Source organism: Tympanuchus pallidicinctus, unplaced genomic scaffold (assembly GCF_026119805.1).
Source record: "Tympanuchus pallidicinctus isolate F22 unplaced genomic scaffold, pur_lepc_1.0 scaffold1, whole genome shotgun sequence".
NCBI classification, from domain to species: Eukaryota; Metazoa; Chordata; class Aves; order Galliformes; family Phasianidae; genus Tympanuchus; species Tympanuchus pallidicinctus.
Window position 1 is genome coordinate 85,228,820 of NW_026294618.1, and position 26,317 is coordinate 85,255,136.

The 26,317-nt window shown below is 37.7% G+C and overlaps 1 long non-coding RNA gene across 1 annotated transcript in view; it reads right to left on the reverse strand.

The window, feature by feature from the left end:
• The window catches only part of LOC128089320 (uncharacterized), a 399,980-nt gene that overhangs the window by 33,503 nt on the left and 340,160 nt on the right, over positions 1-26,317 (reverse strand). The window contains exons 7-8 of the long non-coding RNA XR_008210481.1: positions 14,664-14,759; positions 9,504-9,696 (exon numbers count right to left, since the gene is read on the reverse strand). This is a non-coding gene — a long non-coding RNA (uncharacterized LOC128089320). The remainder of the gene's footprint in view (positions 1-9,503; positions 9,697-14,663; positions 14,760-26,317) is intronic.

A 26,317-nucleotide genomic window follows, 5' to 3' on the forward strand; every position in this document is an offset into this window, starting at 1 on the left:
TTTCATTTCAGCATCACATCTACAGTTGGGAATATTTGTAAGGCATGCCCAGTGGCGTGGTAATAAACATCGCTTCACTAAAAGTCATAGGTTGGTCTTCATTTGTTTTGGCCTTAATCATGCAGTAGGAGATAAAAACATGTTAACAGCTTAGGAAGAAAAAATAAGGTCACTCCAGAGATGTGCCCCCAACAGTGCACATAGCATTCTATGAACTAATTTGCCTGCTGTAGGGGTTCTGGCCTGCTTTGCAGGGGTGCTGGATGCTATGATCTCTAGAGGTCCCTTCCAGACTCTACAATTCTGTGATTTCAGTTAGAGTTTGTTTTTGTTCAGTTGAAGAACAAGATTCTATTGGAGATGAATATTGTGTGAAAGATGTAAATATCCATTTCTGATTTACATTTAACTTGGAGTAACTCAAGTAGGGTCTGAACCCTATTCAAGACTGCACTGGGAAACAGAAGTCTAGGGAGAGTACAGTCCCAGACTTAGGTATATGAACTGGATGGAATATTCTGTTCAAATAGGGGGCAAATCATTTTAGAAAATGGCATTAGTTTATTTTTTACAAACTAGGAAAGAATTGCTTCAGGCAACTGAAGGAAGCAGCAATTGCCCTTTTTATTCTTTCTTCTGCCTCAGAGGATATAAAGCAATGAGTCAACTTTGATTCTCTCTTCAGTCCCACAGTCAGAGGGGCTGCCAAGTATATATTTGGTTCCCAAGGGCAAGAGGCCTACAAGCAGATATTTGTGATACTTATCCCTCTGGCTAGTGCTGAAAATTAAAGACACATGATGTTCAAACTCAAAACAACAGGCATAGCTTTCCAAAGACAACCAGCTGCTTCATTGGAAACTGCCAGAGCAAACAACTAGGAATTCAGCAAGGCTATTCACAAAGCCTGCTTTCTAGTTTGATGGTTTGGTATTTTCTGGTATGAGAGGAGACAAGTTAATTATTTCAGAAAGGTGATAAAAGTGATTACTTATCATTCACTTTGTCCAGTTCAGGAGGTAAGGGTATATACATATTCTGATTGAAAAAATAACTGAAGTTTCCTCAGTCAGCAAAGTAGTCCATGACATTCATATTTCATTCATATTTCCTAAGTACTAAGCACGTATTACCTTCTGAGAAATTAGGAGGTCACCATAAAAACTGAGAGGAACTGTCACGATTATTTATTCTTATTTATTTTTTTTCCACATGGTTTGCTAAAAGAAAGTGAGAGAAACTGACACAACACAAGTTGTCAAATTGAGTCTCTACCAGCTATGCTTCATATAGGTCCAGATAACTCTTTGCTGATGTGGTCTGATTACAACAAAAAGCCACAATCCGACATACATAACAACTTCACTGCTGTAGTCAAGTAAACAGAGAGGCAGACCGTCGAATTAACTCTACTCAGGAGAATCACACTGAATTTATCTGAGTAGACAGAGAATTTAACCTACTTCATATAGTAATCCATCTCCTATACAAGAATGTGAAGGAATGCCAAAAGTATGTTACTAAACTTCCCAACAGTTTAATATTTCTGCGTACCAGCTTTGCACTTGTAAAATACCATGCTCCTGCCAATGAATATCACTTCTCATGCTTTGGCTAGGTCACTGACGATTATTAACTAAAGCCTGCAAAACTGAAATAACTCTACAAGTGTGAAAGTATTATGGTGGAAACTGAAAAATGATACAAAAACAAGAACAACACTAGTCCTATAAAAGCTGTTGCCAGAAGAGTAAAATCCAGCCTAAAAAAAAGATTTTTAAAAAGGCATTGCTTAACAAAGTTAGAAACAAGTGAACTATCAGCTACATATCAGATGCTCAAATTAGCACCAGCTTCTTCACCAATGGATGGCAAAGCATCTGGATGTGAACTTTATCTAAACTCTCTCCTGACCTAGACAGCGATTCGATCTATGGAGGGCATGACTCTATACAGTTTCTAAATTTCCCTATTCTAACTGGGTTCAATAATCTCTGAAAAATAATACTTTATACAAAGCTGTTATATGCTGCTTGCTATTTCCTTGAACACTCTCTTTTCTTACTAAGAAGTTATACTGAATATTCCAGCTCCAGTTTTAGAGATTAGTCTGGTTCTTGGTAATTAAGATCTTGTTTCATAACTTCTCATATCTGAATGGAAATAAGTGGGAGTGCATCGCAGTTGAAGATTACAACTTTCTCATTTCTATCTATTCCAATATCATTGGTTTGAAAAACCATCTGATAAGTGAGTACAATTGCATTTGCATTCCCTCAACAGAAGGATAAAAAAAATGAAACAGAATTTTTAAAAAAATGAAACAAATAAGTCAAGGGAAGGAAAAGGGCCAAGATGTAAACGCCTGCCAAAAAAAAAAAAAAAAAAAGATTTTCTCTATCCATCTATAACTAATATATAATTGTAAAGATATAGCTAGATGAAAAAAAGGTGAAAAGGAGAAAAATGTATTTGTTCTTAAGATAAGATACTGTCAAAGAACAGAAATTGTTGAATAGCTGATCTTCACAGCTTTTCCTAAAGACCCAGATCCTTCAAAGCGGTCTCAATTGAATGTCTCAAAGCGGTCTCAACTCAACTGAAACTGGCAATTTAATCCCTGTTCAGCTCATATTTGATCCTGCCTTTTACTGATATAGTTTTGATTTCTGATCAGGATCACATTTTTCCTTTTTTTTCCCCTTCTGCTAATAACATTTTGTATGTGACTGAATAGTTCCACAGAAAATATGGATTTTAAATTACTAGAGCTGGGGGAATTGACAGTTCAGATGAACTACATGAATGTTTGAAAACCAAAAATCTCTCTATAAGGGCTAGCGATAACTTGTTCTTCAAGATACTGTTTCTTAAGTTGACCTTTCTTAAATAGAGAGATAATTTTAGAAAATCATCATAGAAGCAAACAGGCCATCTTTTCTTTTCTAGAGTAGTACTTTCTGAGGAAGCGTGGAAAAATATGTAGTGTGTTCTAAGGGATTTATCCTGAATAGGTGTCTGAAAGTGTCGTAGGCGCTACATTTGTGAGCAGACATTCATGGTTTCCAGTAAACCTTTCAGAAGCATTAAAGTGATGAAACTTCTGAAACTTGGGACTTCTCCTGCAAGCATACAATAAACAACTAAAAAAAAATCAGTGAACCAACTAAACAAACAAACAAACAAAATCAAAATCAGAACCACAAAACCAATAATAAAAAATCATTTGGAGGTATAACTAGGATCTGTTTATAGAAATGAAAAACAGCTTTGTACTCTTTCTCTGCATGCACGCACTGCTGAAGCATGCATTTTGGATGCTTCCATATGAATACACTACATTCTGGCAACGTGGCAAAAAGCCAATAAGATAAAACACATTATGAGATCATATTTTGTAAATCAGAACTTTCCCAAAGAGCATTGATGACATAAGAGATCTAGAAATTAGTAAAAAAATATCAGTGGTTTTCATCTCTAAGAGCTCATTTTATCTTTATACCTATTTCCCACAGTCTAAGCTATATGAAATTCATAAAAGTTGCGAGTACAACAGTTAAAACAGTACTAAAGAACTGGACTGGATCACCACTTTAGGGATCTGGATGACTACAGCATCATCTCTGAATGCAGATGTAAATGGATAATGGATAATGGATTCATTCTGAATTACACAAACGTAAATCTGGAATAACACCTCTCAGGCCCTTGGATATTCTGTGAAGTTATAGAAACATAGCAGAGCTCAAAATCTGTCCAAAAACACAATAAAGCTATCATTTATTCTTAAAGTACTTGAAAAAATATTTACTAGCAGAGGAATGGCAAAAATAAAGACAGAAATTCATAAAAAGAGTAAAATGTTTAACAGGAGAAAAATACATTCTAAGATTAATTATTCTGGCACTATAAATTACAACAACTAACCAATTTCTTGATTGCTTTCAAACTTTTCAAACACCTGAACTTACAAGCAGGTTGTATTCTTAAATTGCCTCTAGATATAATATTCCCAGAAAGACACAGGCTGTAAACAATGAAACATAATTAAAATAGTTTGAAAAATCCCTGTGAAAATACCTCTGATTAAATTATTTAATCTTTAGTTTGGGCAGCAAATTTCCCAGGATTATATGTACCTACATTACAGTATGGATCAAAGTGCCAAGCATGTAAAATGAGAAACAGGCCACTACAAAAACGACTGAGTTAATCCATGGTATACACTTTTCTATCACAGCAAATGCTGTTCCTGTGCACTGAGCCATCAGTAATCTCAGTTCATTTTCCTGCAAATAATACAGCCCTGGTTAGATCAATTCATACTTTCAAAGTTACTGTACTTTAATTTGTCCGTACTTCAAACTTAATAGGCAAACCACAGTCCGATACATTTTTATGCAGATGTAATTGCTAGTAGAAAAATGTTATTATGTGTTCATAGTGGACTTGCAGAGCCATAGAGCTTTATTTTTTTAGCTATGGACACTTTCACAGTTTCTGTACTGCTTCAGATGATTGCTGATTGTATGATATTTTAAATTCAACATAAATAAGCATTCCTTTGCGGCCAACACTTAGTCAATCTAGTCTAGTCAATCTATTGTGTATGACTTTGTGTAACTGATCATAACTCTCTGAGCTCTGTCAATCAGCCAGTTCTCAATTCACCTCACCATTCACTTGTCTCTCACACTTCCTGAGCTTACCCACATGTGTGTTACGGAAAACAGTGTCAGAAGCCTTGCTGAAGTCAAGGTACACAACATCTGCTACTCTCCCCCTATCTACTCAGTCAGTCATGAGATCATAGAAGGCTACCAGGTTGATCAAGCATGATTTCCCCCTGGTGAATACATGACTACTTTTGATTGATAACCTTCTTATTTTCCACTTGCTTAGAGACTGTATTCAGAATAAGCTGTTCAATCTTTAATCAAACTGAGTATCTTACAATATTCATAGGTCATAGGGAACCTTTCATAGGCCATATATGTATTGCAAATGCTGTTTTTTTCTGGAAGTTCTAAGAACGTGAAGATAGTATTTAAAACCACAACATGCAAATAAGAATACAAAAACAGATGTAAAATAACAAGAGGAAGAAGGAAGAAGGAAGAGAAGAATAAGACATAGTGCAACTTTTTTGAATCAGGTCAAATTTCTAAAGCTTTTTACTTATATCTAAACGGGATCAGGTTTTTTTTTTTTCTTGGCACAGTGGTTTGCAAGAATAACATTATCAGACATACAGTCTGCTTGCATCAGTTAGTACTTTGCAGTACCATAAATCACCATTCCTCTCTGAGATCTTTCCTAAATAGTTGGTAATCTAAGGAAGAACACATGGAATTCTACTCCAGCTGAGGAACAAAAGAGGGTTCACACAAATGTTTAGTCCCAATGCAAATGGGAGGGGGCAGCAGAGAAAATGACATTTATTAAGCTGAAACTCCGCTTCAGCATCTCTTTCTGTGGAATTCACTATCCAAGGCACCTGTTACAGGTGTTTCCTGTTTACTTATGCTTTGCATTTTGAATGTATAGTAAGATGAAGCTTGATGTTGGTGTGACTTTAAAAGGTCAGAAATTAAAATCTATCAATGCTTTTAACTAACAAAGTTAGAGCTACTCTCCTATTCTTTTCTTTTAAAAAAAAATTACTGGAAGGCCAAGCCCAAAGGCTATCATGAAGGCATTTGTTACTGTCTTATAAACAGCAGCAAAACTTAAAGGTAGATGTAATCACGTGAATAAGGGCTTCCTCTGTGCAAAGATAATCTCTGCCACAGGACCAGAATAGAGTGCCACAGTGAAAGGTGCCAGCAGTGGGAAGAAGAGTATAAATTAGCCTTCTCCCCTTCTCTCTTGTTAACACTTGTAACACTCACACTGTTAAATCCATCTGGTAACAGATGTTACCCATCCAGTCAATACAATCTCTTCTCCAAAATCTTCAATGTCCAGAAGACTGAAAAATCTAACCGTGATACAGAAAATAACAAAAATATTGAGAGATTAAAAAAACTACAAACAATTCTCTTATTGCAACACTTGGTGAAACAGTTCACCAAATCCGGTTAGTTAGCAAACTATTTTATTAGTCATGAATAGATGAAATTACTATTCATGGTTATGGAAATAAAAAAAGAAGGACTTGCTTCATTCAGCAGTCTTGAGAACAATGATATATTTTCATTTGCTTTGCTAAGGACAACTTGAAAATGAGAGCATTGAGGTTTCATTTGAAAGTTCAGCTTACACAGCCAGGGTACAATTTAGCCCATTGGCCTGGGGGCCTGATTCTCCATTACATCAGCTCTAATGGAATTGCATTTGTGCAATAAAGCTGATAATGAAATAAATTGGTCATAATATCTCTGGGTGCCACTGTATGACCAAAACAGCTGGATAAACCATACACTAGGAAGTCTGTGGTAAGGTGTCAAACGCAGACCAGCTTGTCTTCTGGCTGCCATGCCTTGCCATGGCTTCCCAGCCTGAGTGGTAACTTTCTGCCAGGAGAGGGACACTGAACCATGCACTGGGAATTACAGAACTCCTCCCTTAGGCACAGACAAAATGGCTTGAGATATACTACTTATGACACATGCCCTACAGTGGCTAAATGAGGAATGAGTCCTCTCACTTTTGCCCCAGACAAAAAGCGACTTTATGCCAACAGGCAGCACTTGCAGCACGTAAACAGGCTGCAGTGTAGTACAATATCCAGGGTGGGTGCACCACGTTACCCAGCCCCTCAAGTCATGTGGGGATTGCAAGGAACATAATCAACTGCTCCTCCCGTGACACAGAGAGACTCTGCTGCTCTGCACACACCTGTAGAAAAAAAGACTGTAAGATTTAGGTGAGGAGCGCCAATATGCTTTCCAGTACAGAAACTGCACATACACCGGAGGTACCTGGTGGAATTGATAAAACATCTTCCGTAGGGGGACCTGGTCACATTGCTGCAGAACAGCAATAGCATTCACACCAAATCTGAACATGCAAAGTGGGAGAGAGGAGATGAATTTAAAATACAAATTCCAAAGCTCTTCCTGCATCACTGTGCTATTCACCTATAGCACCTGTTGGCGCACAAACATCTCTCCAGGCTGTTGTTACTTGTCAGCTCATAAACTCTAGAACTACTTCTTTCCAGCTGGTGATTATTTATCACAAACTTTCAGCCTGATTAGCCACTGGCTTATCTTTCTTTAAATCACGACAAAATGGCTCTGTTTTTGAGGGGTAGAAGAACAAAAGGATGTGCTGACACATTTTAAATTTTAAGGTAAAGAGCCCCTTCAAAGTAGGAAATACTTCAAACACAGACTTACAAGGTCTGTGAAACTTATCATGTGTGATTGCTGTTTATAATCTGTGCCGCACTCTGCCTCCTTCACCCTCTGACACATAGCAAGAAAACTGGATTCAAAATGAGATTGCACCATGGTGAATTCATTCCTTGAATTGCATCGTATGTTTCAGCAACACACAGCGTGGGAACATGTCGATTAGCTCTCGCTTTGAAGGCACTGGATTTGCAAAGGTCAGCAGTGGCTTGGCCCATTTCTCAGCAGATCTTTGGCTTGCCTTTCATCCCAGGACTAACAGGGAGGAGGTCAGAGAGGAATGACAAAAAGAGCAAGCTTTTTGAATCAAGCCTAAAGAATTTGACCATGCTTACAGTAGCGTGGAGGTTTCTTTTGCTAACAAATGTGTAGATTTTGGACAAAATTTATAGAAATAAGCTTTTGGGTTTACTCTTCATATTAAGCAATTCATTATTTTACTATAAAATAAGAAATGTTTCTGAGTTCAACTCTCAAACTGGCAATAACTGCGTGAAACTAATCTACAGAAACAGCCTGCTCCCCCCACATTGCTCTTGCTGTGTGAAGGGGAGTAGTTAGGCTGGAAAAAAAGTGGAAAGATGAAAAACCTCAACTTACAGTGGAAGTTCTAAACCTGCGGAGTTTGTGCACTGTATTTTTTACTGAAAACACGTTTTCCAGTTGTTTAGCTTGCATCCATGCCAGCTTACTGAGACAGAGGTAGCTTCATTACCCTTTCAAGCCGGAAAACTCAGAAAATATTTTGGCTACCCTCCACACCTTATTAACATAAACTGGAGTTTCCTACCCCTGCCGTTAGGGCAGAGTGCTGGGAATGTGTGATTATGGCGTTTGGGCAGTTGTCACTGAGGTTAGCACTAGGCTTGCCATGGAGTGCAGCTCCTGGATCCTGAACAGTGGTTTGCTGTGGGCACTTACGCCAGGAAGCCGCAAAAGAAGGGAGGAGGTGGGAAAAAGAGAAACAAGAGCAGGTTAGAAAGGAATCCAAGGAAACCAGCAAGCCTGAGTTTCTTCACCTGTACATATTAAATATCCCTTGCAAGAAATGTGGTACATACAGTCTGAAAAATGCCTAGAAATCTGGGAATAATGGGCTTGTTTGCTCCACATGTGTATTTTTTCAGCAGGCCACTATGCAAGCCTCAATTTCTCTGGTGCAAGGGGAAAGTAGAGAGAGTTGCAACTGTAACTGCTGCAGGTCTCTACGAGCTGTAAAGGAACAGCTTTTTCGTGTCTCTTCCAACAAATAAAACTGAAGCATTTTGGCATAAAACAAAATTTAGAAATTACTCAAATCACAGAAGGCCAAATCCCTATGTTCTGCAGATTCCTGTACAGGAACCCAGCATCAATCCAAGTGATTTTTCCATGACAGTAACTGAGAAAATGCTGAATGAAAGTCTTTGCCCAGTCTTATTCATTCATCCCAGAGAATTCCCTCCTGAGCCTTTCCAAGGACATTTGGAGCCTGAGTTGCTGTAGAAGATGCCTGCAGCAACACTACGGGCCTCGGGAAACCTTTTGGAATGAAACATTTATAGGATGTGTAAAAAAAGGTGGAGGGCAGAACAGTTCATGAATACGAAGAAGATTTAAAAAGAGTGGCTATTGTCAAAAAGACAGATGAGCAAAGTTTCTGTGACCTAGCAGGAAGTAATAAACACTGGTTTTAGGCTTTTAGCAGGGAAATGGCTTGTTCACCTACAATTGCCTAACTACATCAGGTTTTCCCAATATCTCATCATCTCCATGAAAGAATGAGTCTATGGGGGGCTTGTAACAACCCTATCAAGGACATTGCGCCAGCTGCCCTGAAAGTATTCTGTTACCAAGTATTACCTCACATACCAGAAACTCTTAGGCTGATCCTTTACTTCCCAGTTGCACATGTGGAGGAAAACATGGGATTTGAGTAGCATTCTCCTGCTAAGGGGATCTGTCTCCAGAAAGGCATTCCGTGGTTCTATAAATAGAACTTCGTGCTAACTAAGAGATCCCATGTAGAGGTTTGCCTGCAGCATCTTTTGCCTTGCAAGAAATTGATTTTTTAACTGTACCTTCCACATTTTGTATCTGTGTACATGCAGGTAAACATGTACCTAACAAACAGAGTTAAAGCAAATGCAGGTGTATCTGGATTACCTGTATGCAGCTATTTGTGCTCAGCCATCAACTCCAAGCATCTTCTTTTTTGTACTTAACATCCTCTTGTCTACTTTAATTTTTAATACACACTTTTATCAGCAGTATTTTTTTCAGCAGCTTTCAGCAGTAGCTTCTTTCAGTGTAGAAAGGTGTCTTTACTGCACTTTTCACACAACAATCAGCTCAGTATCTGAAACAAAAAGTACTGGTTTTAGTTTTCCTTTTTTCAAAACAAAACAAAGAAAGTCAGAAGGTTAAACAACTGCAGTTGAAGCTATCATGTTGAGCTGCTATAAAAATGAAAAAGATTGGTCTCAACACACGTTTTTTTATTAAAAAAGAATGCACATAAATTACAGCTGCTGACCACGTAGTCATTCTTTTTATGAGGTGTTTCCCTCTACTCATATATGATTTCCATATATAAATTCCCTGTTGGTCTGAAAACTGCTCACATGAAAGTGGTGCTTTTCTTAATAAATCGTCCACAGAATCTGTATTTCATCTTGGACATGAAAAGTTCATTAGGGAAAAAAGCATCCCACTGTCCTGGTGGAAAGCAACACCAGGCACTATTTGAGCTAAAAAAGGATCTGACTGCATAGCCTTTGTTTCCTGCTTTTCTACTTAATTATTTTCCATAATTTAATAAAATCCAATATAACACTACAAACTATAACAGTGTCTATAGTAACAACCATTTTAGTCCAAGGCAGAGAAAAGCAATTCAGTTTCATTTAGGATTTCAGTATACTAAACTTTGTTTCTCTTAAAATTCTGTAGGAGAGGGAATATGCACCTAGTTTTAGAACGGCCTTTTTCCAAGTACAGAAATCCTCTGCTCTGAAAGAGCTTGTTTGATGATACACTCTCAAAACATGCAGAATAAAGCTTGAGAGCTGCTGCAACCCTGCTTACCAGGGTCATTGGGGAAAACCAGAATCAGATGCTCTGAGTGCTCAGTTGTAAATCAAAGGAAACATTAAAAATAGGAAATTACAAAAAATTTCTTCCAGCACACATAAGAAAATCAAAATCCACATACATCATTATTTCTGTTACTCCATGTAGAAAAGAGGCAATGCTAAACTAAACCGGATGGTCACATTAAGGGTCAGCTATTCCTCTTAGCAGGGAAGCGGTGCCGCCTCCTGAAGAAACCTATGGTTTCAGCAGAGACCAGGTGAAGAATGTGCTCTGAAAAGATTCCTTCTTCTAGAGAAAAATGCTTGATTTGACAAACTTCTGGATGCGTGTCAAAATGTGATAGACGGGGGACAATATTAGCAATGCTTCACTGAACTAATGTAACAGAGCGTGGTCCCCAAAAGCACAGTTGCTTTCATTCCCATAATTTACTTTCATCTGTCTTTTTCAAAACCTTCCCTAATTAAGCTTAATTGCCATGCAGTCACACATTAGTGCAGCATTCTGTCCTCTTAAGGACCACCCATAAAATGTTTCATAGCATTAATCCTGGAAAGTGGTAGATAGCTTGTTTTGTTTTGTTTTCTAATGTGCCTAAGTGCCTATAATGCATAGTAATGGCTTTCTGGAACTGATACTTGACTCTGATTATAACAAAAAGATTTTCAGTTTCCATCAGAAATTAGCAAGGTCAGAAGGGTGCTTGTGTCTGGGGAAAAACAAATATCTCTGATGGTTCAGAATCCAATGTCTTTGGAGTGCAACTCAGGCACGGTGATTCCCAACTGTCATATTCAACTTCTCAGGACAGTTATGGGGGCAGATAACAACAACTGGACACCACCCGTGGCTTTTGGTGGGTTAGCTAGGTTCTCTCACAATAAGCAATGATTTGATTATCAGTGAAACTCATGAAAACTATGCTTAGATATAAATAAAGCTCTAGTTCGGAGTATGCCTTTAAATAGTTTGTAGGACCTGATCTATAGTCGGGCATTTAGAAATAGTGAAACAAAACAACAGCAACACAGAATCACAAATAAGTCAACTGAAGCATTCCCACAAGCAGTTGATTGTTCACCTTTAAAAGTACAGCCTACCAGAATACAGTAGATTTTATGTCTCCTAAAGTCAAGAGGTTCCCAACATTTCTAGGATGCTCAAGCAAAAGGAGCAAGTTGCAAGTATCTTAGAAGAAACTCACTCCAAAGATGCTCAATCAAGCTGGGTGGGCTGAAAATTCACACAGTCAGAGGGACAATGATGAAGAAGACAAGAAGAAAGTAGTGCTAGATAAATATGTGTGTATATATATACATATATATATACATATATATATATAGGCACAGCAAACAAGATCATGTTTTACAGCTCTGAGATACAACATGAGGGAACTCCAGCTTTGCTGACTATTGAGAGGATCACACACCTTGGCTAAAAATTTCATTGATCACTTGCATTGAATACTCATTGCTATGGATTCTGGACACTTTGACAATTGCAATATCTTAACTACTGCTAGAAATATTTCTCTTAGTTCAGAAATGACAAAAGAAACGGAAGAACAACACTTAGGTCTAAGTTAGCATTTCTAAAATACTAAAAAATTATTATTTTTAGTCCTTTCCAAGGTTTTCAAGCTTTGAGAGATGTGTATGTTAAATAGGGAAAAATTAAGAGAAATACCAAGAACTGTCTAACCAGGAAGGACTACTCACATGCATAATCCATTGGTTAAATTTGTCCAAACTACACAATACTAAAGATTCATTCATTGAAAAAGTAAGACTCTCCTGTGATGCACAAGATGCAAAAGTAAAACACAGAACAAGAAACACATGCATTATTGCTTATAAGCCCAAATGGAAGTTCTGATGCTGATTTAGTATTTTAACGTTAGCAAAAATCAGTCTTTTCAGTCATGTCCTCATGAATTTCGGAACTGAGCAAAACAAGCTAATCCTAGGTTACTGGATTGAAATAAAAATACAAACATTTCATTTGTATTTTGTTTAATGAAAGCTAGAAATTTTCAAAGAATACAACCTCTTAATTTCTTTCTTACAAACCACAGACCTAAAACCCTCTCTATCTTGACGCTATCTTTGTGCCTCATTTACTTCCCAGCCCAACATTTGTTTCTGGATGGGGTCAGCACAAGGCAAACACTGTTGGGAAAACCAAAGTGACAAGCAAGCAAGCAAATCAGAGTAAAGAAAACAAAAAGCATGTGCTTGCTCTGCCAAGTATGCTGCAGGACACTGAAGATATCATAGCAGCAGTTGAGTTAATCTTAGAATTTTTATAGGTCATTACAGAAGTAATCTGCCATATATTATTAAACAGAAATCCCCAGCTCAGAAATGATGGAGTGACCTAGTGATGTCCACTAACACCAGCAGCACCATTCCCAGGGAGAAGCTGCTGACTTCTTTTATTTTGAACTCACCTCTTTGGTTACAAATTCTCTTTCAAATATGTCAGCCTCAGTGGCACAGAGGTGGCAGTCATGGGGATGGCTGCACATGGCAGGCAGGCCTGCTTGCTGCAGGGATCCTGAGCGTTTGGGCCTCAGCCTCTTGTATGCAGCCCACCTAACCCATGGGGTATAGTCGATAGTGTTGGGATGTATATTCTGTGCGATATGACCATCTGGAATGGCTTTGTGGCTATTTCCCCAGAGAACTCATGGTGCCATCTCTCTGGCATTCGTTCTAAGCATCTTTTTGCTTTTTTTAAAAATAACTGAAATACCTAATCTCTAAAAATACCAACTGCTCACAAAAGTACATTTCCTCAGGGAAATGAGGTTACAACAGCACTGTGTTCTGCAAACGTTTGTCTATCATTTGCTTGCTCTTTCCCCTCAGTTTTAACTAAATCTAACAGAAGGACAGAGATGTCTTCATGACCTGCAGACCCTTAGAAACCCTGTGCAAACCAGGGACATCAAAAGAGCCAAATATCATGCTCCGGGGAAAGTAAATCAGGCCGGCCCTGCAGCCACGGCTAAGACACGCTGGCATCTCTCACTGGCTTGCAGTGCTGGCCTGGCCATGCAGGTGGCCCTCCCTGCCAGATCCTGAAAGACTAGCAGGGATGGTTGTTGGTAGAGGGCTGGAAAGCAGATGACAAGGCTGAGGAGACAGAAATCCATAGGAAATGAAGCTGCTTTGGTCTGGCTGCCCATGGGTCAAGTTGCTAGCTGATTTATACTGTTTTTTTTTCCCTTCCTTTGTTGAATTCTGCTGAAAATTATTTTTCTGCCAATGATGCTTTCCAGGAAAAGTCTGCAGGGCTCCCTTCAAAACTTCTGACAGTACTGTTTATACACTGAACAAAGGGGCACAGAAGACAAGATTTTTCTTATGCTTTGCTTTAACCTTACTGATGCCTTGTTAGTGAACTATGAGCCAAATTCTCAATTTCACTGATCTTACAATTGAGTAGATACTCTCATCTTCAATCTCACTTTTCCATTTCATTAGAGATTAACTGAACCTAGAGACCTCCATATCTATCTCCTCCTAACCACTAGTCTAACTGACCTCAGTGGGAGAGCACACGTGGGTTGGAGGCTCAGTACTGACATATGCCTCATACAAACTTCCGTTTAATTCAGAGTTGTAGCTACCCTGACAGTTATAATCCTGTTCTGCAGAAGTCAGTACTGAGTACAGAGCCAGTTCCTATAGGTCTACTTTGAATGTAGTTAATCAAATGAATTCATACTCTGTAGGCTTCACTACTCCTGAGGGTTACAGAAATACAGAAACACCAACAAATAATGATTAAAAATGCAGGAAGTCTCAGCAGGGAATAACTGCAGCGTATCTACTTTGTTTTGATTCACATTTAATCCTGGCACAGACAGAAACAAGAATATGGTCAAGGCTGAAGAAAAGTACTTGTTCTAACAAAAGTACTTTGTTCATATCTCTCTGTGAATAATGAAGGAATTGTGATGAACTCTATCGATTATAAATATATATAATACTTAATATACCAAACATATATTTAGGGGCCTAGGTGACAAACACTGGTTACCTGGGGCACCTCAGGGCAGAAACAAAACATTACTGATCAAATAAAGTAATATATTTTCATGGTTTATCTGGGTGAAAAGTGTTAATTAAGTTTCCATAGTTGATGACCAGGTGACTGCAATCTAAATACATACAAACCTTAGGAATCAAATCCAGCAAGAACCAGACAAAGAGAAGCACTTACCCAGGAGACTGCCTGTCTTAGCACCCTCCTTGGCAGTAAAGCTGGTAACTTGCTGGAAGCCTATAGTCCATCTCTGCACTTTGTTGCATATGGCATCTGAGTAAGAGAAAAGGGACTGAAATAAATCCATGAACTACTAATCCTTCTCACTTTCGCTTTAAACTTATGGTTGGACTATGCAGCAAATCAGTAACAAGGTAATGATACCTCAAGGTCTGTGTCTGATATCCTGCATCGTCCTTCCGACAAAAGTTTGAGTTACAAACAATAGCAGAGGGACAATTTCTGCTATTGCTTGCACTCAGCCAACCAGAGTTACATTTACTGAAAGCAAAAAGTTGGTAATGCTAAAGTTTCTGATACAACCAGGAGTTTCTTTGCTTTCTCCGCACTTTGTAAAACACTGAGCTCAATAATTCCCTCCTATCTTCTGCAGAGGAAAAAAGAGCCCTGTGATCTACAGTAGCTCAGGAAAGTATAAACGTTGATGACCTACTTCTGATACCATTTCAGAATTGCTTTAATGATTCGCTTGCTGTCCTCATTGTAATGGCTTCTATCACTGTCCAGGAAAAATACATTGTAGCAGTGTATTTATTTATATCATGATGAAAATTCCACATGAGCAGCACTCAGCAATATTGGACTCAAGCTGTGTCTCTGTGCACCTATAGTTATATTGCAGTTTGGAGCAATGCTTTTTTTAAACAAAACCATAAAGAAAAACCAGTAATTTTGACTAGAATCTGAGTGTTATAGAATTGTCACCAGTCTAGAAGCGTATCACTTTTATTGATTTATAAACTGTAAATTTAATTGTATCTGCATAGATATTGACCTGAATAATCACCAGAAGTTCCTTGGCCTTTAGCTAGACTTTAACAACATCCAAACAACACCCCAACAACAACAACAACAACTTCTCTTCTTTCTGCTGAAGCCATTACCCAACTTTCCAGCACTAATCCTGAACTCTGTCTCTCGATAGCCTGCGCTGCAAGTACGACAAAGGGCAGACAAGGGCACCAGACAATATAAACTGAAATGTTAGCTTGAGCGTAACCGGAGAACTACACTGCCAAATTCTGGCAAGCCCGAGCTTGCACCGCTGTTACCGGCAGGTCATTAGGGGAAGCTCAGCGGCGGTTCCTGCTCACGGTAGTTAAGGGCACCGCTGGGGCTGAGCCAGAGCACGCAGCACCGCACACCCTGGAGCCACTGTCAGTCTGGAAGAAAATAGCATGCAAGCACCGTGCTGCACGACTGCACGCTCTGCTTTGGGAAGATGCAGACCCTTCGGAATGACAGAGCACTGTGGGGATGGCTCTGAGACTTTTAGTCACACAAAGCAGGACCATTTCTACACGCAGTCCCAGACATCCCTGTATAAATATGGTTATAAAGCTACTAGTGTTCTCTAGCTATAAAAAGAGATAATACCAAACATAAAATCTCAGCGTTTTCTTCTTGTCTCCTGCACATATGAAAGATAGCATTAAAAGAGATTACTTTTAAATCACTTGCAATTTCCTTTATGCAATAAAAGGTTTTCTTTGCTTCAAATTTTCCTATTTATGGTGTGTATTTGGATTCAGTGTCCCTGCTTTTAATGATGCTAGCAGTATTTGAGCCATTCATCAAATGTGACAATTGAAAAAGCTAGGAGTTAATGGGAGCATGAGCAGTTTGACAAACACAGTCTTTTTGACAAGACTGAGGTCAGGACTAAAAGAACTGCTCTTGGTTAAATAAACAGAAAAGCAACAAAGTAAAAGCAAAATCTTTGCAGCCATTTATCAACGTTAAAAGCCTTTTTGTTACAAGGAACATAAAGTGAAGCTGTACACAGGGATGGGAATCAAATGGGATTGAAAGAATTTAGTTGGCTTATTTTTTTTAGGTGAAATTAAAATGCCCAATTAAAACTGAAGAATTATGTCCAAAAAGTTGACATGTAGCTACAGGATCATACAATCATTAAGGCTGGAAAGACCACTAAGATCATCCAGCCCAACCACAGCATCTAAAACCTATGCATTACTGTTATGGCCTTCTGAACAAGTTTATTATTTTAATGAACCCAATCTTTTCCAAGTTAACAGACTGATTCAGGTGGCATTGAAAGAAGAATGATAAAAAACAGACAACTTTCCTGTTTTCTGCAAGGCAGGAGAGCAACCTGTAGGCACATCCTCAGCTGAGACTCTAAACCACTGCAGCTTCAATAAACGTTTACCTGATATTAACTTGTTACTGGGAAGGCAGACCTTCCAGGGAACCTTTGCAAAATGTCAGAGTTCTGCATTTGGACACAACACTGCCTGTAAGAAATTCCTAGATGTCAAATGACTACTGGATGCTAATAATTAGTGTTCTCTCTAACTTCCGCACTGCTAGCTTCATGGACCATTTCTTTTCAATCCAGAAGATTATTTCTGACTCCCTTCTTTCCTCCCCAATGTCCAAGCCTTCAGAGAGTCCAGGAAAGGTTGCAGAACTGAATCTGTTCTTGAACGCTTTAAGTAAAAAGCTTTTCAGAGCATACAGCAGGCATGTAAAAAAAAAACCAAAAACAACAAAGGATAATTTCTTCACACTTTTAAGCACACGAAGGCAAGCACAATGAAATCCTAATTATCCCTGGTTCAGTCTTGCATCCTGTACACCAGGGAGACTCTCCAGGCATTTTAGCATAAACTTCAATGGGACAAGACTCACCCTCCTGTGATTCAGCTTTCATGCTCTATAAATTCGTGAGGGATAATATTCTCATTACTAGATGAGAAAACACACATTTAGACATTCAAGTTCTTGGATATTATAGCTGTGCAGAGTATTTTTTTTTAATCATCTTTTTAAGCATTTGATTACCATAACCTTTTGTTTATATTGCTATCCAGAAACCACATGAATCATTAGGGAATTTCCATCAGAAGCAAGAAATCTGGCAAGACTCAGTAAGCTTTTGCAATCCTAAGTTTCAGGAAAGGCTTTTACGACTTTTGGGGTGAGCATGCTGCCAGATGAAAAATCCCTTTTCTTTTGAGACTTCTTCATCCTTTCTATGGCTTGCATAAATTTATAGTTATTGGCAGTTCAGAGACAGTTAAGGAAAAAAGCATGCATCTAGGCACAAACACCAGAACGACTAAGAATGGTCATAAAATTACAGGGCAATTTTGCGCATCTTACTCATTTCTCATGACTTTTTCTTCTTTCACAAGGTAGTTTCTACAACTAACTGATATGTTTAACAATTCCTATGGCTACTGGAAAATCATGAAAGATTTCTTTTCCTGGAAGTGATCGATTATAGTCTGGACAAATGAAATAATTTTCCCTCATTATGCTTGGAGCAAAACACCCATTACAAGAGCACTGCTCAGTGATTTGGAGCTAGGAAATGTATTCCATTTAGCCTGTCAAACATAGTTAAACTGCTGTCTTAACTCTGCCTCACCTACTTTTCAAGACTACACTAATATAACCTAATTTTCACAGAAAATTCTGGACTCTGGGAGGCAGTGACTCTTGAGCTCTTTTCCATCTGGAATGGTCTTTTCATCCGCTTAGTCCCAGGCCTTTCTGGCTAGTCTTACTTAGTTTTTTTTTGTAAAGTATAACCTAAAGTTTTAAAATAATTTATAGTGCTTACTTGGATTTCTCTTTGGAACTTATCAGAAAACAAAACAGAACAAAAACCAAACAAATAAGCAAATCAAAAGTAAACAAATCCCAATCGTAATTTTTTTTTCTTCTATTTTCCAATAAAAATGTTTTTACCCAAAACACCGGCAGGAATGTCTGAAGATCGAACTGCCTTCTCTAATGTAAACTTCCTTCCTAAAGGACATAATAGTTACTTTGTGTCACAGTCACTGCTGTTGTTTTTTAATCTAAGTCTGACAAAGTGTGTATCTGTAATTATACATGACTGCAGCTAACCTTCAGTAAGGCTGGATTCTGGAACAGACCACAACTAGGGCAATGATAATTTTAAGATGAAAATTTCATTGATCCATACAGAACATGCACAAATTACATTATTAACATTGTTTTCACTAACGTAGTCATACAATAGCAAGGTCTGGATTCAAAGATTCAGGAGGTCCCTTGTAGTCTCATGTCTCTTGTATATGTTTTATGGATAGAGTTATTCCTCAGTGCTATTCAAAGAAAATCTCATTCCACAAAGGCGGGTTGGCTACCTATTTGAATATTGGTTGGCTTTTTCTTCCTTCCCTAAAACTTCTGTGATCAGCAGTGTGTTAAACTGCTTAAGGAAATCAACCCTATTCATGTTTCTATCCTCTTTTCTCAACCGAATTAAGTTGGTGCTGAGAGATTTTCACTGTGTTGATGGTGAAAGTATTCCCTTTAGTCTAGTCCTGGGGAGAGGGAGGTTAGAATCTAGACTATACTTTCACTTTGCAGTACTATTGCAATCAAACAATAACAATGAAGCCATTATTATTTATATTATTAAAAAAAAAAAAAAAAAAAAAAAAAAAGGTGTTAAAGCACTGGCAATCTACCAAAGTCCTTCTGAGAATTCACATTCACTACTTCCTCATCACTCGTTTCCAAGAAAAACCCCTAAGACACCTGAACAAAAACTAGTATGCATGAGGCACATGGAGTAATATGGACTGCAGGAGTAAGCAGCTTAGGAAAGTTTTGCTTTGGCTAACCCCAGGGAAGGATTTAGGGTGCTAAGGAACAGCAGACACTGCAATCTAGGTGAATGCTAATGTCTCTCTCAGGTAATACTGAGCCGTCAATAAACAGTCAGCAAGGTTCTATTCTACCTAAACCAGTCCCCATATCAGGAGCTAAGATAAACACCACAGAATACATAGTGCATCTTATTGGTTCTCAGAAAATACTACCTAAATTTTAATCGTAACTTTCTTCAATAATAGTCCTCTAGTACACACTAAACACGCTTGTTTCCAGTCCCTATAATTTAGTACATTAATAGAAAGTATTATTTTTTCCTGACATGAGTTTGTTGGGTTTTTTTTTTGTTTTTAATGATTTTTTTGTTTTGTTTTGTTATTATTTCTTGAGTAGGAAATAACAGAGTTGGATTTTTCTCAAAAGGGACAGAATAATATCCGTCCCTCACTGCCTGTGGGCAGCAAAGACGAACCAGGTTTTCAAATGGGAAGTGAATAGACAGAATAATATAACATATATAACAGAGACTACGTAGACATAATTTTCTTTGAAACTGTGATTGAGATGAGATTCGTCTGGGTAGCTAAGGATTTACGAGTCGAGATACAGACAGACAAAAAATTGGGCAGGATATAGAAGATAGGAAACATATCACCAAAATACTTTTCTGACTAAAATTTCAGTCGAGTTTATCTGGCCTCTACAGCAAGTTATAACAGGAATCAAAACATTATTTAGAGGTGTTTTTTTCATTATTTGACTCATCTGGGTGTTGACAATATTTCAGCATTGCCTATGGGAAATGGTCCAAATCATGGAATGAAATTCAAAGTGCTGGGACTTTGATTTGGCTCAGCATTTGACTGTGACAGCGAGCAGAGAAAAATTTTATCAGGATTGCTTGCTAGACAGTCATCAAAAATTATTTACTTTAACCAGAGAATATTTTGTAGCTATACATTTTCCTTTCAGACAGACTTCTGTAATTCTGTAACTTCATTATAGTTACTTTTGTGACACAAGAAACATTTATAAAACAAGCCAAACATTGGCCTAGACCGATTTTTATTTAAAACGTACATACAGAATAGTGCGTTGTGATTGTAAACACTTATGCATCTTATTATCCTTTCCACTGGGTCAATTAATGTGGTCATTGGATGCTACTTGCCCTTTAAGCCAATTCTGAGAAAGAGCAGAGCAAAACCAGACTGCAGTAAAAGACATTCTGCAAGGATGCTGGGCACTTAGGTCATATGTTAGAGCTCCAAAACCTTTCTTAATATACTGCAGATGTTGCTAAGCTTTGACTTTTTTTTTAGCCATGTTTTCATTTACTATTTAGGTGGTCACTGTGTTACAGTGTTGCCAAGAAAGCCTTCAAATCTGCTAACAGTTTAAGAAGGGAATTAATTCTATTAACTCTTACAGAAGTAACAGAAAAGAGTGAAAGGGTCAGAATATTAATTGCAGGCCTTCTGTCCTGAAATTGGAAGTTAAACCAACAGATAAGTCACAGTTCATCTACCTCAGCAAACATTATTTTTATTTGTGAGCTGAAATTGTCACTACTGCTTGACCTACTGAGAAATTTTTGCTGGAAGAAAAGAGCTGATACAACGAGGGTCTTCAGAGCCAGCCTCAAAATACATGTTCCAGAGAGCCTGAAAAAATAGTAGCTTCAAATAAAGGCTCATAAATACTTCATTTCCCTTGTTCCCCAGTCTTTCCAGACTGAGAAAGAAGTCTGCTTACTCTGGCATTTATACAGTCAGCCCTCAGCCTTCAGAACAGTGTTACAGTTTTAAGGAGAGAGAAGACTTGTGCATTCAGAAGGCACAAAACACTGTGTCAAATTCTCATTCTTGCTCTCAGTGTTAGATGTGTCGCTGGATTTTGCCTCTAACTGCAAGTGCTTCCAAAGTGTCTTAAACTTGAATTTAAGAGAACATCCAGTGTACTTGACACACTGGGGCACTACTGACACACAAGCTGCTACCACTGTTCTTCTGTATAGCCAAGCCAGTCCCCTGAGGCTATGGCTACTGTTGCTGAAATGACATTCGCTTGAGAGGAACTAATTCGAATACAGATAACCTGAGTAAACACTGAAGGGATCATTAGAAAACTAACATCCCCTCAAAAAACTGCTGCAAGTTTATTACTCCTAATCCTGTTAATATGGTAGGCTACTGGGCTTATTCTTCTAAATAATTATGGTAGGTTTTTTACTTTTTTTAATAGGGACAGGAGCAGAAGGGAGATGGACAGACCCACCCTCTGACCCAGAGGAACACACCACTATATATGTTCACACTTCACTATTAGAATTAATGAGGGTATCCTTACAGATGTGGATTTGGGGTCTGCTGTACCACAAACTCTGCCTTCGACTCTATCCAATTAAACGTAGGAACTTTCTATCTAAAAGCCAGCTATGCTGGTTTTCTTTCTTTCTTTCTTTCTTTCTTTCTTTCTTTCTTTCTTTCTTTCTTTCTTTCTTTCTTTCTTTCTTCCTTTCTTCCTTTCTTCCTTTCTTCCTTTCTTTCTTTCTTTCTTTCTTTCTTTCTTTCTTTCTTTCTTTCTTTCTTTCTTCCTTTCTTCCTTTCTTCCTTTCTTTCCTTCTTTCCTTCTTTCCTTTCTTCCTTTCTTTCCTTTCTTTCCTTTCTTTCCTTCTTTCTTTCTTTCTTTCTTTCTTTCTTTCTTTCTTTCTTTCTTTCTTTCTTTCTTTCTTTCTTTCTTTCTTTCTTTCTTTCTTTCTTTCTTTCTTTCTTTCTTTCTTTCTTTCTTTCATTTTCTTTTTAATAGTAGTTGAAAGATCAGCAAAGAGGGAAATAATCAAGTCCTGATATTGAAAATAGAAACAAATAGTTCCTGTCAAGCCAACAAGAGAGGTCATAAACTTAAATACATCTTGCTTATCTAGTAAGAAACTGAGAATAATTTCTGTATTAACAAAGAAATTAGCTGCAGTCCAAATCAACACATGAATTATTCACATATAAGAGAGAAAGTTTTCTGCCATTTCTAAAACTTAGATGTCAATTCAGTGTATAAAACAGTACTGGAAAAGAAAATACCAGGTATTCTAACTATATTTATCTGCCTTGCTCGTGTAAGTTCACCATAGCACTAGAGGTGAAAGAAATACCAATACAACAGTGTTCTATGCCAAATCTCAAACCTCTGATACAAAAGAGTGCAATTTATCAGATCCAAAGGAAAACACTATCTTACACTGTCCAAAGTACTACTATTCATTACATACCCAAAGGCTACTGATCAATAGAGAGCACTATGCTCTTTCGTTCAATAGGTTCAAGCTCAACTGATTTTCATGGCTTCTTAAATGTTTTTATAACTAACAAGGCATGGTCCACACAGTGCTTTGCCACTGATTTGCAAATAATCTAATAAAATGATAGTAATAAATCACGAGCATCATTAATAAATCACCAACAAGCAAAGCAGCACATTGAAAGCAACATGAAAACACAGATATTCCTCCAAATACTTCACTAGGTGAACAAGATAAATACATAGAACCAGTTAAGATCTGCAAGTTCTATTCATAGTAAATATATACATCCAAACTTCTACAGGTTTTCTGTTATAGTTGGCAAACTCTGCTTCTATGTTTCTTCAGGGCAGTTTCATGGAGAAAAATAAAAGAGAGGAAAAGGAAAAAAGAAAAACAAAAAACAAGGGGAAACAAAACTACTTAAGTAAATATATGTTTGGAGGCAAGAATATAAACCAGTCTGGTGATTCTTATGCTGTTAAAATCACATTTTATACCTATTTACTTTATCATTTTGTACCTCATAAATACCTACAGTAGTTAAAACTGTCAGAGATGTCACTTCAAAGAGCACTGCCTCTAGGAACAAGTTCTTTGAGGTTTTTTCTAGCCACAGTGTGGTTGAGGTTATCACAGTGCCTCTTTAAATCTAGAATCTATTGGCAAAAATCCATGAAAAGCACATACACTTTCAAATGCAAAATTCAGGATTAATTTATTTACCCTTCAGGTATGGATTTACTGAAAGCTGGGCATTTAGTGTGGTAACAAAATTCCAGAGTTCATAGAAAAAATCCAGCTCCAAGATACATGTCGCAAAAGCAAAGCAGTTGTTTTGACTCTAACATCACTACAAAAAATGCATAAGCTTAACAAGCATTTACTTGAGACAGAATTCTAGAAACACAAATTTGTAGCTGTCACACAAGTTAGCTGGCTGAGGTTAACACTAGACTTCTAAGGTTATCTAAAGCACTTCCTGCTGTAGTAAATACAAGGCCCAGTTACTTAATTTGCACCATTTTGAATTAAAAACCAAAAGATTCAAGCAGTGTCCTTTTCTAGTAGTTCCAAAATTTAAAATAGGAGTGTTAAAATTATAAGGGGAACTCTGCCTCTCTGGAATTCCTGTCCTGACCAAAACTTCTTGCAAATGTCACAAGTAAGTTTTTTCCCCTCAAGATTTCAGTTCAATATTTTAAGGCTTTTCTTGTTCTGATAAGACAAGCATCTAAAATCTCAAACATGAATGCAAATAAAATTACAATTTAAATCTTTAGGTTCTCTCAACCACTTTTCTAGTGACCGTTGAGCAAACACATGTTTGTGTCAGTGGCTTGAGGCAAAATACATAATTACAGTCAATACTAAAACCACGTCTCCTCCCACAAACCTTAGAAACAAAGTTTGATTCAATACTAACAGCCATAGAGAAGAAATAAATAAGGTAGTGGCTAATACCAAAGTGAATAATGACTTTCCATCTGAAGACCAGAAGAAAATCTGCTGCTGGAAAAATCAGATCACTGCCCACATTAATTCTTCAGTTGTTTTCTCTTTTAGCACTAAAACAAGAAACCAAAAATTTAATCTAATTTTTATAGCTTCTCTCAGTGGAATACAGAATAAAACAAAACCAATGATCTGATTTTTTCTTTGGTAATGTGCAAAAAATAGGAAAGTATGAAACAAAACCCAAATCCCTCCTCAAATAAAACATATTAAAACATCACCAAAAAAGAAAAACACTTTAATGTAGGACAGAATTCAGGGCCAGGAGCTGCCTCTGATCCATAAAGCTTTTGTTTTTCTTTTCTAGGTCAGTTTTAAGATCCTTTTGGGGTTTTCTATATACGTGGGCCAGTGTCTGTGAGGATGCCAGCAAAATATGAAAAGGTCTAAGGAACAAGCCATTGAAAGCCATAACTCCTGAGTTCTTTTCTGCTTGTTTTGGAGCTGTGGTAGGTGTTTCCCATTTTTAGGCTTCACACCTTTGTTATGCTTGGGTCACACATTAGAAATATTCCAAATGCTGTGGATGAAGACTTCCTCTTGGCCCAAAGAAGAAAAGGTTTTCACCTCCTATGGATTTCCCCTCTGCAGATCAGGAGACTTCATCCACCCATATAAGGCTCAGTTTTGTGGTTCTGGTGTTGATGCTTCCACTGACTACCAGTGCCTGGAACTCAAGTCTAATAAGCCTTCTTTGAGAAAAAAAAGGACAAAAATGGCAAATGCTTTCTAACTCAATGGATCTTTTAATTTAGACCTATAAAAAACCTCTTGCTATTGCCACCTGGAAGTCAAGGATAACTAATGCTTGGCAAAAGAGGTCCATGGCTTAGCCTGACCTCTGGCTGCAGGAGTGACCCCATGGATCAGCGGAGGACTGTCTGCCCCATCTGCACCAGTGAAAACCACTATGACAGACCCACCGCTTCTCCTCATCACTCCAAGTCAAGAGACAAATCATAATTCATTTCAGGACAAAACATTGCTCACCCACTCACTTTCACTGAAGAGTTTTCAATTCATGTTTTAAAATGTTATTCATTAAAACGGCTTACCAAAAAAATTGTGAAGCAGTGACCACACCAAGACTAGATCTCTTCCATGAAAAATACAGGCTTAAAAATAAAAAGAGCCTGTGTTGTGGTGATTGCCTGCATCTGGTAGACTGTTGTCTGGCTTAGATTCACCCACAGCATCAGTCCAGAGATAAGACTCCCTACAAAGCCACGGTGTCAAGTGTTAGGATTCCTTTATGCAATTCTGCAGCCATACAAATACAAATACAGCATAACACCTGACAACGTCATCTGGCCATCTATTCTGTAAAATATATACCATAACAAGCGTAACCAATAACAAAAGATACCCTAGGAAGGATAAACTCCACAAGTGCTGGAAAAGAAGTTCAGAAGCACGGAATGATTTGGAGATGTCAGTACACACACTGGGCCTGCAGTGGCTGATGTGGGCTTTCTCAGTAGGGGTTGACTCTAATATCTCCATTTCACTTTCAAAAAACATTTGGTGTACTAAGTGTTTCCTCTTAGCCCTATGTTCATCTCTTATAGAAGAAAAGGCTAAAAAGCCTAGAAGAACGTTATACATTTTCCAATGCTATAGTTGTAACTGTCACGACTGCCCTGTGTTTAGTTACCTCCAAAATAAGGTAACAACATACAATTAATTAAATAAAAGCACCCCTTGTTTCTTTCCTACATTTTCATATTTCCTGTCTTTACATCTTTCCACTTCCTATTTTTGCTTTTTTATTCATTTTATTGTCTCCTCCATTTCTGCCCACAATTATTTTTCCATCTTTTTCCCTTTGCTACTATCTTTTCAATTTCCATAATAGTCTCCTTTTTATCTCTACATCCTTCTACCTGACTACCAGATCTTTCACTAGACTGTCCTCTTTAATTTTCCTTTCTCTCATACCATTTTTTTTTTGCTGACTTTTTTAAAAGCTTTCTTTCCCACTTTTCACTTTCTTCTTCCACTGATGTGTTTTACAAAACAGTATTTCGCTCTCAATGTATTCTTTTATTCTGAAGCAGATTAGTTCAAAGCCCTGTTCTGTTTCTGGAAAAAAAAAAAAAAAAAAAAAAAAAAGCTAGACAAAACTTAATGGAAAGATGAAGAACATAGAGATGAAAAATAC